Genomic DNA, 14642 nt, shown 5'->3' on the forward strand with positions numbered 1-14642 from the left:
ATCTACTTCATCATCTTCATCAAAGGTATCATGTGCCTTAGAGTAGGGTGCCGTCATGTCCTTAACCTCAATCTCTTGGGGTAGAGGCATTCCTTGACTTTAGTTATTGAGCATCTCCTCTTCCTTCTCCATCTTCACTTCTTCTAACATTGGCTATTCTTCAAGTTGGGCTACAACCAATGGGTGTGACGGCTCATATTTTTCCCATCTCCATTTATCTCCATTCTTCACTCTTATAGCCCAATTTCTTTTCATGATATCATCTAGCCTATTTGTTTATATCTCTTATCTTCCATCCATCTCCTTTTTGGTAATAATAGACATATCCCCCTCCCCCCTTGGTTATAGTCTCACTCAAGCTGGTAGTTAATAGGGTAGTCTTTTGAGTTGAACTCTTCTCCTTCTACATAGTTGTTGTTGGGATAATCTTTGATATAGAAGTCTTCTCCTAAATGGTTGTAATCGATCGGATATTCTTCAAGATAGTAGTTTTCTCCCTCTTGGTGGTAGTATGTAAGATAATATTTCTTATAAGTATTTTTATTATGGGTATTCAACTTCTTTTGGTAGTCATCTTCAAGGTAGTCTAATGTTGCTACCTATCCAAATTCTTCTTCTTTTGCTAACTTCTACTCATCACCAAAAGTCACTTTCTTCTTTCCCTTCTCCTTTTATGGCTTCTCTTTGATTGTCTTCTCTTATTTGGTTGTCTTGGTTCCTCTCTTTAGCTCTTGAACTTTCTCTAGTTTCATTTGCTTCAAGTATATGTAAGCTCATTGTTACGCTTCTTTAAATTGAAAGACAATCTCCCCCTCCCATGGAAGGATGATGCATCCTTGTAGCTCAATTCTAATTGTCATCTCGATAGACAATAGAGTCATGTGCTCAAGCTTGGAATCCATAGCTTGGTTGGTACATTAGTCTCAGCTTCACAAATTTTAGTCAATATCACCTGTCTAACCATGGGGTTGCTTCATTATCAAGCTAGACGACTCTATGATAGAGTCACTTTGATACCCAATGTTGTAGGCCTTCACAAGATTATAAGTTGGTAACTTGAAAATGGTACAAGAAATAGGTATTAACATTGTTTTGGAATTTGGAAATTTTATACACTTTGGGAATTTCCAATATAGTTAATATTTGGCCACATGTTCAAATCTTGTTCTTATACTTGAAGGTGGAGTCTATATTAAATACTATATAGGCTACCTTCCCAAGTTCCATTTTCAAATACAAGTTAAGATTTGGCCACATGGTCAAATATTCCACCTCTTATTTGAAAGTGAGACATGGAAAATTTCCAAATTATCTAATATAATGTTTATAACAAAAAGGAATATAGAATGTTTTAATAATGAATATTTGTAAGAAAATTCTTAAAACTACACGAAAAAAAATCGTTTCTCAATCACACCCTCATGATGCCACACATGTGAGGGCTCATCATGGAGTATGGATATCACTTATAGGATGCCTTACTTGAGCACACCAATTCTTCCATATAGGTGTATTTAGCTCCAATGCCAAAGCATAATTACAAAGCCCAAAATGGGGATGGAGGAGCACCCTTACAGAGGGGGTGGTGATTCCAACAAAAAACAGGTGATGTGTGTTTGAGAGATGAAAACCCAATCACTCATTTTCTTAAGAGGGACATTCTATACCAAAGGATATTTAAAACTTCTAGACAATATGATCATAGGGAGATATCTCATTATGGCAAAGGAGATGATGGCATTGGTGTTCAAACATAGAAAGAAGCTTTGATTTGTGAAAATTATGCTTTCATCAAGGTCGACATATCCCTTTCCTCATTTCTTGGCATGAAGAGGGAATCTTCATCATATGCTTTTGTAAGAAAATGAGAATCATTTGGCTATTCAAGTCTATGTAAATGCTAATAAGAAAAAATTAGAGCATCCAACTATACCAAAAAAGAATGAGTAGCCACCACTGCATATAATAAGGGTTTAAAGGATGGCCTTAATGAAATGATCTATCCAAAGTTGAAGTATCAAATCCAATTATTAGAAGTTATCCATATGGGTGAAAGAATGGTTACATGGTATTAAAAAGTGATGTCAATATCACCACTTTTTAAGTGGTCCATTGAGGTAACTTAAAGGAGTCTAAAAGAAACGAAAAGTTTAGAATAGAAAAAATAGGCAATTCCCATGTGTATGCATGTGTGTATGGCATCATCCTCTGTGTGTGTGTGTGTGTGTGTGGCATATTTCGTGCATGTGTTGTAGGTGTTCATCTCCAACACAATGGATTTTCAACCCCTATCACACCTTAGCCTAGTTGAACATTCTCATAATCAAGGCAAATCTCATTCTAATGACATAACACATGGTTAGACTATTCAATTGGATGCATAAGCAATTAATTTGAGTGGAAACAAGAAGAATATTTGGAGCCCTACAAAAGTTCTAGGTTGTAAAGCCATGAAAGCATCACCAAATAACAAAGAATAGGATTATTCAATCATGGTATATATGACAATAAGAAAAATAAAATATGTACAGTCATGGGCCATTACCAAATGTTAGATTCAAAAAATAGAGGACATTGATACAGAGACTCGGAAAGACATTTTCAAGGATCTCTTGCAATATCCTAAATTGTCAAGTTTGACAAACAAAGGATATTGATATAGAAACTTGAAAATGTATCAAAGGATATTGATATAGAGACTTAAAAATACATTTTCAAATATCTCTTGCAGGATCCTATATTAAAGGATTTGAAACCTCCAATATTGCAATATGATGAAGGATTCATGGCCAATATTAGGAGGACATTGCTATAAGTGAAAAGGCCCAAACCAAGGAATGAACTTTCCTTAAATAGATAGATGCATTTGTCATTGATTAACTGTGATGACTTTGGTATACAAAAACTAGCCAACATGACAAAGGTTGTGAAATATCAAAAGAAATTGCATTGTAGCAAAATCTCAAATACAAATACGATGGAGTATTACCCTTTGAGGCATACCAAATAAACCATTCCTCAATCACATCTCTTACTATCATTAACATGAGGCTTTTGGGAGTGCCACATGGCACTCACCTAGGCCCTCCAAAAAAACCACTCTTCCCTTGCCATGTGAAAATTTTATGGGTGCTCTCTCTCTCTCTCTATGTATGTATGCACTGGCCCAGGAGATCACAATTTGCTCACAAACTACCGCACGATTATGGTCAGTTCAGCCATGGCAAAGCTATTCAACACTATCCTAGAAATGGAATTGAGTAAATGGGCAGAAAGTAATAACAAACGAGCTTATGGGAAAGCATGTTTTTGCCCTGGTCATAACACTATAGACCATTTGGTTACTTTACCTGTGCTTATGGATGGGAGTTGGCTTGAGGGAGCAACCTCGTATTGCTGTTTTGCGGATTTTAAGAAGGCTTTTGACATTGTACCAAGAGTTGGCTTATGGCAATGAATGCAAGTATTAGGAGTCCCAAATGATTTATGCATGGGAATTTACAGGATATATCAACAAGTGGTGTGCCGCCTGAGAGGTCGCAATGGGTTGTCACAAGTATTTGAGAGTAATATGGGAGTCAAACAAGGTTGCCCTCTCTCCCCTACATTATTTGGTTTATGCATTGATAATCTAGAGGAAATTGTTCTCATGGCTATGAATGAAGAAGAAGCCAAAAGCCCACATATTTGTATGTTTGCCATCTTGCTCCTGCTTTATGAAGATGATGTGGTCTTCTTTACATATACTAGGGAATGTATGCAGCAGTTCATGGGGATTCTTGAACGGTTTTTTCAAGATAATGGTTTGACGGTGAATGTATCAAAAACAAAGCTAATGGCTGTGTGCACCAAGCAATCAAAGACCCCACCAAGAGTACATTATGCGGGACAGTCTATAGAGGTAGTATCTACTTTCAAATACTTGGGGATTGAGATACTTGCAGACCATAGATGGCATACATGCGTGGAGCAGCAATTAGCGGTAGGGAAAAGCAAGTATTATTACTTTGAAAATGACTGCAATCGTTACAGATATTAAATGCTAGAAAATACAATGTATGTTTTTTTATGCATATGTTCTATAGACGGTATTATATGGAGTGGAAATGTGGGGGGGTGGGGGGGGGGGGAGCATCTCCTCATCTGCATGGAACGACATTGAGAAGCTGCAAAAAGCTTTTATTCGTAGACATTTGGGCAAGCACCACACCATATGTACTTATGCTTTTGGAAACTGGCCGTCGTCCAATTGAGGTACATGCTATGATCCGAGTACTAAGATATGCCACCCCAGTACGTCAAATGGATGACATTAGGCTCCCCAAACAGGCATGGGATGCTAGCACACGCTCACAAAAAATGTGGAAAATTAAAGTGCTTTCAACAAGATGGGTGCTGGATATGCGAAAATGGTCTAAAGGGTGGGGAGTGGATAGATATCTAGATATGGCATCCGAAGATATATGCATGGACACATTTCAATCGGACCTCTTACGAGCGTATCAAGCAAAACATCAAAGCAAGGGAGAAAATGGCAAACTTGCTTATTATAGTATGCATATCTATGCTTCATGTTTGGAATCCTACATGCAAGCAGAGGCACACACGCAGCCATACATAGCCAACTCGCTCTCAGTGGTATCTAGACGGAGTATTGCACGACTTCGAACTCAATCATACACTTTATTGATCGAGATAGGTGCATGGAGTGGACATACAAGAGAGACGAGGTTATGCAAGCTGTGTGGACTATAGAGTGTAGAATCAGAGGAGCACATGATTATGACATGCCCAACATATGCACACATATGGGTTGACTTTGATATCCCTTTACAAGGGCCACTTCACCAATTTTTGACCACTACTCCTATATCAAAGTTAGGGGCTCTCATCACCCGCATGTTACGCGTTCGGGAGACCCACGCTGCATAGATCGTTCTTTCACTGTAGCTATCACTTTCCTACCATGGGGGAGGAGAATCATTGTATTTCTGGAAAGGTCCCATGGGTCATAATTTGGCCTTCCATGGATGATACTAAACTACTCTACTCTACTCTACTCTACTCTACTCTCTCTCTCTCTCTCTCTCTCTCTCTCTCTCTCTCTCTCTCTCTCTCTCTCTCTCCCCCTTGAACAACATAGATGGTGGCGAAAGGGCAGTAGAAGTGGCGATGGTGGTAGCGTAGGCAGTGGCAATTGTGGCAATGGGGGTGATGAGAGGGCAATAGAAGCAATGGCAAGGGTGGAGCAGATGGTGGTGACTCTAGGATATCAACATGTAGGTGCACAGAGAGAGAGAGAGAGAGAGAGAGAGAGAGAGAGAGAGAGAGAGAGAGAGAGAGAGAGAGAGAGAGAGAGAGAGAGAGAGAGAGAGAGAGAGAGAGAGAGAGAGAGAGAGAGAGAGAGAGAGAGAGAGAGAGAGAGAGAGATTTACATTAAACAATTTTTAGTTACTTTTTACAAAACTCTTGCAAAAGCATACACACACAAAGAGAGAAATATTTATGTTTTTTAAAGATGTTTTTAAAAGATTTCTTTAAAAAATATCTAAAGCATAGAGTGTGAGAGAGAGAGAGGACGAATGTTTTTTAATGAGCCATATCTCACCCATCTAGCATCCTTCTCATTGTGTGCTTCATGCAGAGGGTTAAATAAAATTTTTTAAAAAAGAAATCTTGCTCCCCCTTGGATGCCCACTAGGTGCATGATGTGTGGGGGTTATTAAATTACAAAAATACATACAAAATTCCAATCAACCTAAAGTGTAGGTGCATAAAAAATAAAATTTCTAAAATGAAATTAACCCCCCCCCCATGCAGGTGTGGGGTAATTTCAATGCGATGTGTGGAGTCCCAATTAGCCTATTAGCCTAGTGGTGCATCGCACAAAGGCATGAGAAAATTTATTTTATAAAGAAATATAAAATCCACCCTCGCTCACATGCGGGATTATTCAAAATTTTAAAAAAGTATAAACCCTTCCCCCCACCCTCCTTCTCACATGGGCATGGGATAACTCATTTTTTAAAAGAAATATAAACCCCTGCCCCCCCTCCCCCTCTCCCTTCCCTCTCACGTGGGATTATTCAAGTTTTTAAATAAATAAGCCCCCCCTAAAAACCCCTCATGTGGGTGCAAGATAATTCAAATTTTGTAAAAGAAATTAAACCCCCCTCCCCACATTGCACAGGAGCACGGGATAATTCATTTTTTAATAAGAAATATACCCCCCCAAGATCCCTCTTTCACATGGGCACATGATAATTTAAGTTTTTAAAAAAGCTCCTCCCTCTCCTTGTGTGGGGTATTTCATTTTTAAAAAAGAAATATAAACCCGCCCCCCCCCCCCCCCCCCCCCCCCCCCCCCCCCCCCCCCTCTCCCTCTTAGGTGAGATTCTTCCATTTTTAGTATAAGCCCCCCCTCTACGTTGCCTTTGCTGTGAGATTATTTTATTTTTAAAAGTAAATATAAAATCTCCCCCATAAATATATACCCATAGGGCTTTTGACATGAAATAAACCCACCCACCCATGCATGCCTCCCAAGTGAATTATTATTAATATATTAACGCATCAAGATGTGAAATGCGTTAACCAATAGTAATAGTGGTGCTTAAAGGTTTGGTGCGAAGTACCAAACTTAAGTTGGCACATAGCACTAGCCTTGGCGCAAAGCGCCAGAGGGAGTCTAGGAGCAAAGCGCCTAGTTAGCATAAATGATATCAACAACATAGCTTTTGCCTTTTGAACAATAGAGATGTGTGTGTCTCCATACATAAAAGATTGTTGCCATAAGTGGATTGGGAAGCACATGGTCATCACACATCCACACCACTTTCTCAGTGAGCCTTGTGTACATATGATTTACATTGCTTTTTATTCTCTTTCATTACCTTCATATTAAGGCCTTGTCTACACTTCACCTTCTCTTCTTCAAAAACTATTTTCTATGTTCAAATAATGGATCATATCTAGTAAAACATTGTTTGTTAATTGAAATAACATTTTCAATGCTTAAAGCATTATTCTGATATAGCAAATACTTCCGCTTCTTCATAAGGCAACTTTTTGTTTTGAGCTTTTTTGTATTTAATTCATTCACATATCTAGGATGACACTTTCTCTTCCTCTATCTTTATTAAGGTTTAGAGAGTTAACCTAGTTGCAAAAGCACTTAGTCTTATACAAAAAGCACTTTCTCATAATTAGAAAACACTTTCTTGTCTTCAAGCAAGGAATCTTGTCTATTGCACTTTTCACCCTTAGAACACACATATTTAGTGTTCAAAGCATTAAGGATCTCTTTTTCAAATAGCACATGTTCTTCTTTAGAGATTAATTTTGCCACATCCTTTCTCAACTAAGAATGTAAAGAAAATCACTTTTTTTGCAATAAACGCTTTGTGGTGTTCAAAGCAATGATATTGTATAAGAAATCACTTTTTGACATAAGGCAACAAAACACTTTTTTATATGCATAAGAGCATTCAATACATAGAAAACGCTTCCCCCCTTGTAAAACCACTTTTTTAAATTTCAAAAGAGTTCTAAGCAAGAGTTATGCCAAGAAAAGTACTTGTTATTTGTCATAAAATACATTGTCACAAATTATTAATCTTAAAGTACTTTCTCACTCATAAAAGTGTCTTCTCTATTTTTGATATACCTTTTAGTTTATTTGTAGTAATAAGCTCAATCGTGGTGATAGCTTTCTTGAAACAATCTAGTGAAAATTACTTGTTATTTAAAAAAAAAAGCATATATAGCACAATATTTTTTGCATACATATAGAGCTTTTCAAGATATTTAAGGCATATCTCTATTCAAATCTCTTTGATATGTTTAGAGGGTTTGAAGCTATACTTCATATGACAATTGAAAGATAGGTATACATGTTGTTGCATTGCTCATATGCAAATGTTATTTGCTTCCACTCTATGTGTCAAGTGTACATACCATTGTACTTGTATAGTAGGGAAATCTATTTATAGTGAGGTGACATCTCTTTGGGAGTCTTTGTTTTGTCCTAAACATGAATAATTCATATTTCATAATGGAAAATGCAATTTTGGGATGTGTTCTCAATGAACATTAGTAATACATCATATTCTTGCTATTAGGTAGGGTGTTTCAAAGTCAATGAGAATGATAAAAAGAAGAAGAGGAAATATTTCTTAGTGGCACAAATGGGATACCTATAAGTCATGTCCTTTTTGAAGGAGAAGACCAAAAGCTTGTGTGCATAACTTTATGTGTAGTAGCAAAGTCAACTATTTAAAGATTTTCTAACAAGGTTTCTTGATAATGTAGTTGGTCTCCAATACTTTGTAGAGAACTACTCCTTCAAAGAAAAAAACGAAATTTAGTCTATGCATTAGCTTTGCATTGGTACCATAATGCAAGTCACAATGTACATATAATTTATGTTTATGCTATGCAAAAAAGGCTTATCACTTATATATCTCTAATAAAACACATGGCATATTGTTTGTACATCATTGTTTTCTTTTGCATGACATATGGCTAGAGTATTAGGGTATGATTCGAAATGTCATTGATAGCATCTCAAAACTTAAATACATGCAACCTCATAAAATATAAAATAAAATACATAAATTAAGAAAGAATAGATATAAAACACATGGTTATTGTTTGTTCGACATGGTTTTCTTTTGCATGATATGTGGTTGGATGATTATGGGCACGAATTGAAATGTCATTGGTAGTATCTCAAAACTTAAATATAGACAACCTCATAAAACATAAAAGAAATTACATAAATTAATATATTAAGAAAGAACAGAGAGAAAATACATGATAGAATCCAACCTTCCTTATGAGGAAAGTCATGGTTTTCTATCTTCTATTATGAAATATTGAGTTATATAGATACATATACATATGTATCACATGTCTACATGCATAGGTGATACAATACCAATAAAAAGGATGTTCAATGTATGTGGAGATCTCTTGAAGGTTGTTGTGGTTTTAGAGCTTTCTATGTATCAAATCTCACTATCTTGTCATCATGGCTGTGTTCAGAGTAGTGTGAAAAACTCCCAAGGTTTAATATATCTATATTTTGACATCATGGTTGTCTTCAGAGTGTGAAAAAGCTCCTAGGACACAATGTATCTATATTTTGCCATGGTCTATAGTTTTGCTTTTCTTGCATGAAAAACTTACTTTTATTTAATAATTCATAATTCCTAATCATAAATCTCACCTTACAAAAATAATTTTCTAGCCCTTATGCATAATACAAAGGTCACAACAATACTAAGTAATCTTGCATATTTATTAGAATAAATCCATGCAATAATACCTAGAATAATAGTTCCACACAATAACTGCACTCCACGATAAATATAAATATAATAATTATATATATATAATTCTATCTAATAATTTGCTCACTAGAAACACAAACACGGTTATTTCCCATTATTTATGTATTAGGCACAATGTGGCCAATGTCATGTGTAGTGCTACACACAACACGTCAGTATTATGTGGTGAATGGACAAATAAAGATTTCTAAAACAAAAAAATAAATAAATAATATTATGTTTTTGTAGGTATAAAATAAATAAATTATCATAACATTACGTAGGGGTTAAAAGTAATTGTTCTCACTTGATGGAAAACAAACAACATGGATGATTAGCCACATGCCAATGTTGCCTCATGTGATGATCTACACTAAATCAAGAGGTAATTGAGAATGCCATATGTATTGCCTCATGCAGCAAATTTGTACATCTCCTATGAAAGTAAACTTTCTAAATGATGTTTTGGTGATACAAAACTTAATCGAAATATTTATTAAACCAAAGTCTTTTTCTAAAATTAAAATTTAATCATAAACTTGGTTAGTAAAGAAAAATCACAACAACCTCATTTATCATATTCACAACACTGTGAAGATGTGATGAAAATTGAGAAAGAAAACAAAATAGGTAATGAAGCTATGGCTTTTGAGTTTCTTTTAGTGTGGGACCTAGGACCTTGAGATATTAGTTGTGGTGCCAAAGGCAAAAGTTGTAATAAGTTATGTCTAATAGGCACTAGGTGGTAGCCGGTGTCAGATTTGGGTCTAGACTAATTTATTGGCCACTAATATGCTCTCAGTGATGATGATGACCGTTCATCAAGACATGGAATGTAGAGGGTTATTTCTCTAGTATGCTCTTTGTGATGATGATGATGAGCCTTCCCTTCATCGCGACGTGGACTATAGAGTCTTATTCCTCTAAGGAGCTCACTTTCATGCAAGATGTTGGATGATTGAAAGCTTGTCACTATTGTAAAGTGGATCACATGTCAAGTCTAACTGCATCTCACAACTTAAATATATACAGCCTCATAAAACCTAAAGGAAACTCCATATATGTTAAGATAAAATATACAGAAAACACACTGTTAACCCTCAAACGAACAAGGTGGAAAAGCTGAAAAATCTAAAGCAGAAGTCAAGGCCAAGACAAAAGTGTAACAGAAGACGAAGGCATGCCAATAAGAATCTCGAAACACAAGAAGTGCAAAAAAGTCCTAAATCAAGGAAAAAGGCACATGAGAAAAAGCGCAAGTCAATACTTTTGTAAAAAAGGCATAGGGTGCACCATGATTTATTTTAAGAGTGCCAGGTTCTCACCCATGCAATTTGTAAAGGTAGATGGGCGGTAGGAAGGAAGCTAGGAAGATAGGAGGACAATGGGAAAAAGGGCCCTAGGCCACGGCCGGCCATGTAAAAAAGGGGATGACTACCCAAAAGGGATTTAGGGTTTTGTATATAAAGTTGAAAAGTGAATGAGCAGCTCATTCTTGTGTGTGGCCAAAAGTAGCTCTCTTCTTGTTCTTCTTCTTCTTGCTCTTGCTTGCTTGAGCTTGTGCTTGAGAGAGGGAGTGTGAGAGTGTGAGGGAGTGAGTGTGTGAGGGTGAGGGACCGTGGTGGAGAAGCTCTCCTTCTTCTCCTCCCTTCTTCTCTTCTCTTCTCTTCTCTTCTCTTCTCTTCTCTTCTATTCTATTCTATTCTCTTCTCTTCTCTTGCTCACGGCAATGGAGCTTAGAGCGTGGAGCTTGAGGATGGAGCTTGCTTGAAGCTTGCACTTGGATCGTGGAGCTACCAGAGTGCGCGAGAGGAGGTAACTCGATCGGCATGGAGGTAAGCTCACTACACCCATAGAGATGGATGGCGTGTCGGCTATGTGAGAGGTAGCCATTAGTGCTCGGCTTGGAATGTTTGAAGTAATAAGCGGTCCCCGTGGGTCTTGGTTGGCGATTGAGCGAGAGCTCCCACATTTTGGTTCTGCTGCATCTAGTCAAAGGGGAAATCAACAATATTAAGCTACAACTGTGAGGATGACTAGATATGACATTCCTGACGATAGATGCACCTTGAATAGCAATGCACAGACAATCCAAGACATCAGTGAAGAACCACATCTGGTCGTGCAGTTGGGGACTCGAGGGCATTTGTCAGAAGGCTTAAATTTATAAGCCAAGACCCGAAAGATGAAGACATAGTACCGCCTGCTTATCTTAGGGTCAAACTCACAGCAAAAAGAGAGCATACTGTCGATGCTCTCATCGATGAAGGGGCAGATTTTAATATCTTGACCTATGAAGCATGGACCCTACCAGGCCAATGAGTGTTCACATCAACTAATGCGACTCTTAGTCCTTACGAGGGACACCCACAAACACTCATAGGAAAGTGCAAAATCCTTGTAACTATTGAAACTGAAAGCTTGCCTGTCATATTCCATGTTCCTCCAAATAGTGCTAGTTGTGGAAAGGAAACCCTCCTTGGATGACCCTTCAAAAGGGCAACCAAGTGTGAGGCCGACTATGTTGCACAGAGGATACACTTGATGCTACCGGGTGTGAGGATAATCACAACCTTTAGTAAGAGTGACCTCATCAAACCTTGAGGAAAAGACAAGGAACATTCCGACATGCCAAGCAAGCCTAGTGATGAGCGCAAGGACTTGTTGAAAGATTTGCTACAAGCGCATGTTGAACAGAGAGAACCAGTGAGTGAGGCCAGGATTGAAACAAGAAGGTCAGGAGACAATGCCAAGGGTAGGCTTTGGACTTACAAACATCGTAGAAGACCACAAAAGAAGCTCAAGCCTTATAGAAAAAGGCACCGATAGAGAGCTAGCACAACACGGCGATGGATATCCAAAGCATCGCTATGTGCTCAAGGGTATTACATAGGTAATCGATGGATTTGGGTACCAAAACCCCCTACTAAACCACCTCTATCAGCTAAAGGCCAGATTGCATCAAAAGCAAAGGAGCACAGGAGGAAATCTAAGAGAAAATCCAGGTCTCGGGTTAAGAAACCAAACATGAGTATTAGAAAGGAAGAGCCTAGCATGCTTAATAAGCAGATGTCAGATGTAACCATTGAGCGTGCACAAATACCACTAGTGCTCAAGGAGATTTCGACTTCCCAAGAGGATCATGAGCACCACAGGCACAACGCTGCTCATAAGAAGGCTGATTGCTCAACAAAGAAAATGGCACAATCGTCTAACAGCTCTGTGAGCAAATCTTTCAGCTAGTGCCAAGTCCACCTAAGAGTCCCAGATCTTCTACACCTTCTTTCCCTAAACGGACACAGGAAACACAACAGGAGCCGTGAAGTGCAGTTGCTCAATCCCAACCTCTATCTCCATCTAAGCTTCCAGATGTCCAAGAGGTGGGACATGACACCGCCCATAGCTCTCGGTCCGAGGATATGCCTGTGCAACCTAATGTGACTAGATCAACTGATACTCGATCTACACAAATGAATGCTCAAAGGGAAACAAAAGACATGACCACTTCCGATCGGCCCAAGGACTTGACACCGCAATCCACCAATATTAGCCAGTCCACTGAACTAGCTGCTACTACTTTCAATCAAGGATCACATCAGTCACAGTCCTTAGCTGTGACAATGCCCCTTGCGGAATGTGTCCTTAGCCATTCACCTATGGAGGAGGTGTCACAACCAACATCCTTGAAACTCCAACACTTCCAAAGCACCTAAAGCCTAGGCTTGAGGAGCTGAGGGGAAATAGCTGAAGAGCTAGACTCTCCAAAAAGAGAGGTAGTTGTACCCTCACAACCTAGCAGGGCTGTTCAGCAGGCCACAGCTATGTGCCATGAGGACACAGTAGAGAAGAGAATGCTGAGGCCCAACCAAGCACATCAATGAGGACTGACCTAGTTCAAGGTCCCGAGTCTTCTAGGGATACACCTCGATTACCTAAGAAAGAGAAGAGAAAACAACGAAAACAACAATGGCAGTTGCAAGCGGTTGTAGACCCCAAGAAGATTGAGATCAAGAGTGCCGAAGAGCTAAGGAATAAAGCATCTAGTCCACCCATGAATAAACACACTACCACATCTCCTAACAGCGATGAAACCTCAGACACATCCATGTGCTCTGAAAAATCAAAGCAACCATTACCATCAACGGTTGCTTGCAACACTCAATCCACCGACAACAGAACTCGCATTGACCAATCAAGAGTGAAGACAACACTGTCAATAGCAACAAGGCCTCAGGAGAAACATGGAAACCACGAGAGCATAAGCAATCCTAGCTACTCCCAAAGATTGCATACAGGCTTCAAAGTGAGAGCTTGTCACAATTTACTACCGTCTAAACGATGTATACAACATGGTATCTACTAGCCATAAGGTTTTTTGGATTGATTTATCGTCTTCAGAGACTCTCGTTGAATGCTACTGATGCTCTATTGTTGATAGATGATTACTTTAGAGTATTTTTGGGTAGCATATGTATGTTTTAATGTTGCTATAATAAATTTGTCTAAAAGGGATAAAATAGATTTAGAAGGCCCATAATGGGTTAATAGAGGTATTGATGATTTTTGATGGATGACAGCACTTTTGGGTAATGATACCCATCATTTACTATAGGGATTTTGTTACATGCATGGTAGTACTCCCATAGATTCCATGGAGGCTTCAAAGTGAGAGCTTGTGTATACGTAGTTTACTGCTATCTAAATTGGGTATACAATAGGGTATCCAATTTCCATAGGGTTTTCTAGATTGATAAATTGTTTTTAAAGACTCCCATTGAATGCTATTGATGCTCTATGGTTGATAGATGATTACCAGAACCAAAGTACATGCTTTGGAGTGATTTTTGGGTAGCATATGTATTTTTTAATGTTGCTATAATAAATGTATCCGAAGCCATCATGGAGCACACAATGTAGCTGGCATGCAAGGAAGCTCTCCTTCGTAGAAGGGAGCATTAGGCACTAGTGCCCCCACCAGAATGCTATGTGCCTACTCTAACTATGTACATGTCGAAAAGAGGCCCCAAGAGACACTGCCCAGGACGCAGGCAAAAAAATCCCCAATCCAAGAGAACGAAGGCTCAAGGGAGCACTCAGGGTGTGGCAACACCGGTTGTGCAAGCCCCCACAAGACGCTCGGGCACCAGGTGCTCGAAAGAGGAGAAGGCAACTAGAGACAAGCGGGAATTTGATGAATTATTTGAAAGCATTCTTGAAATAGCTGTGGCTAGGGACTACACCATTCGGGTCCTAGCCGATATCTTCCCCTCCCAGCCTAATAGGAGCCCACCATCGGCACAACCTCATTCA

Source organism: Lygodium microphyllum, chromosome 3 (assembly GCF_053477565.2).
Source record: "Lygodium microphyllum isolate KBCC chromosome 3, Lygodium_microphyllum_v1.1.10, whole genome shotgun sequence".
In the NCBI taxonomy this organism is placed as follows: Eukaryota; Viridiplantae; Streptophyta; class Polypodiopsida; order Schizaeales; family Lygodiaceae; genus Lygodium; species Lygodium microphyllum.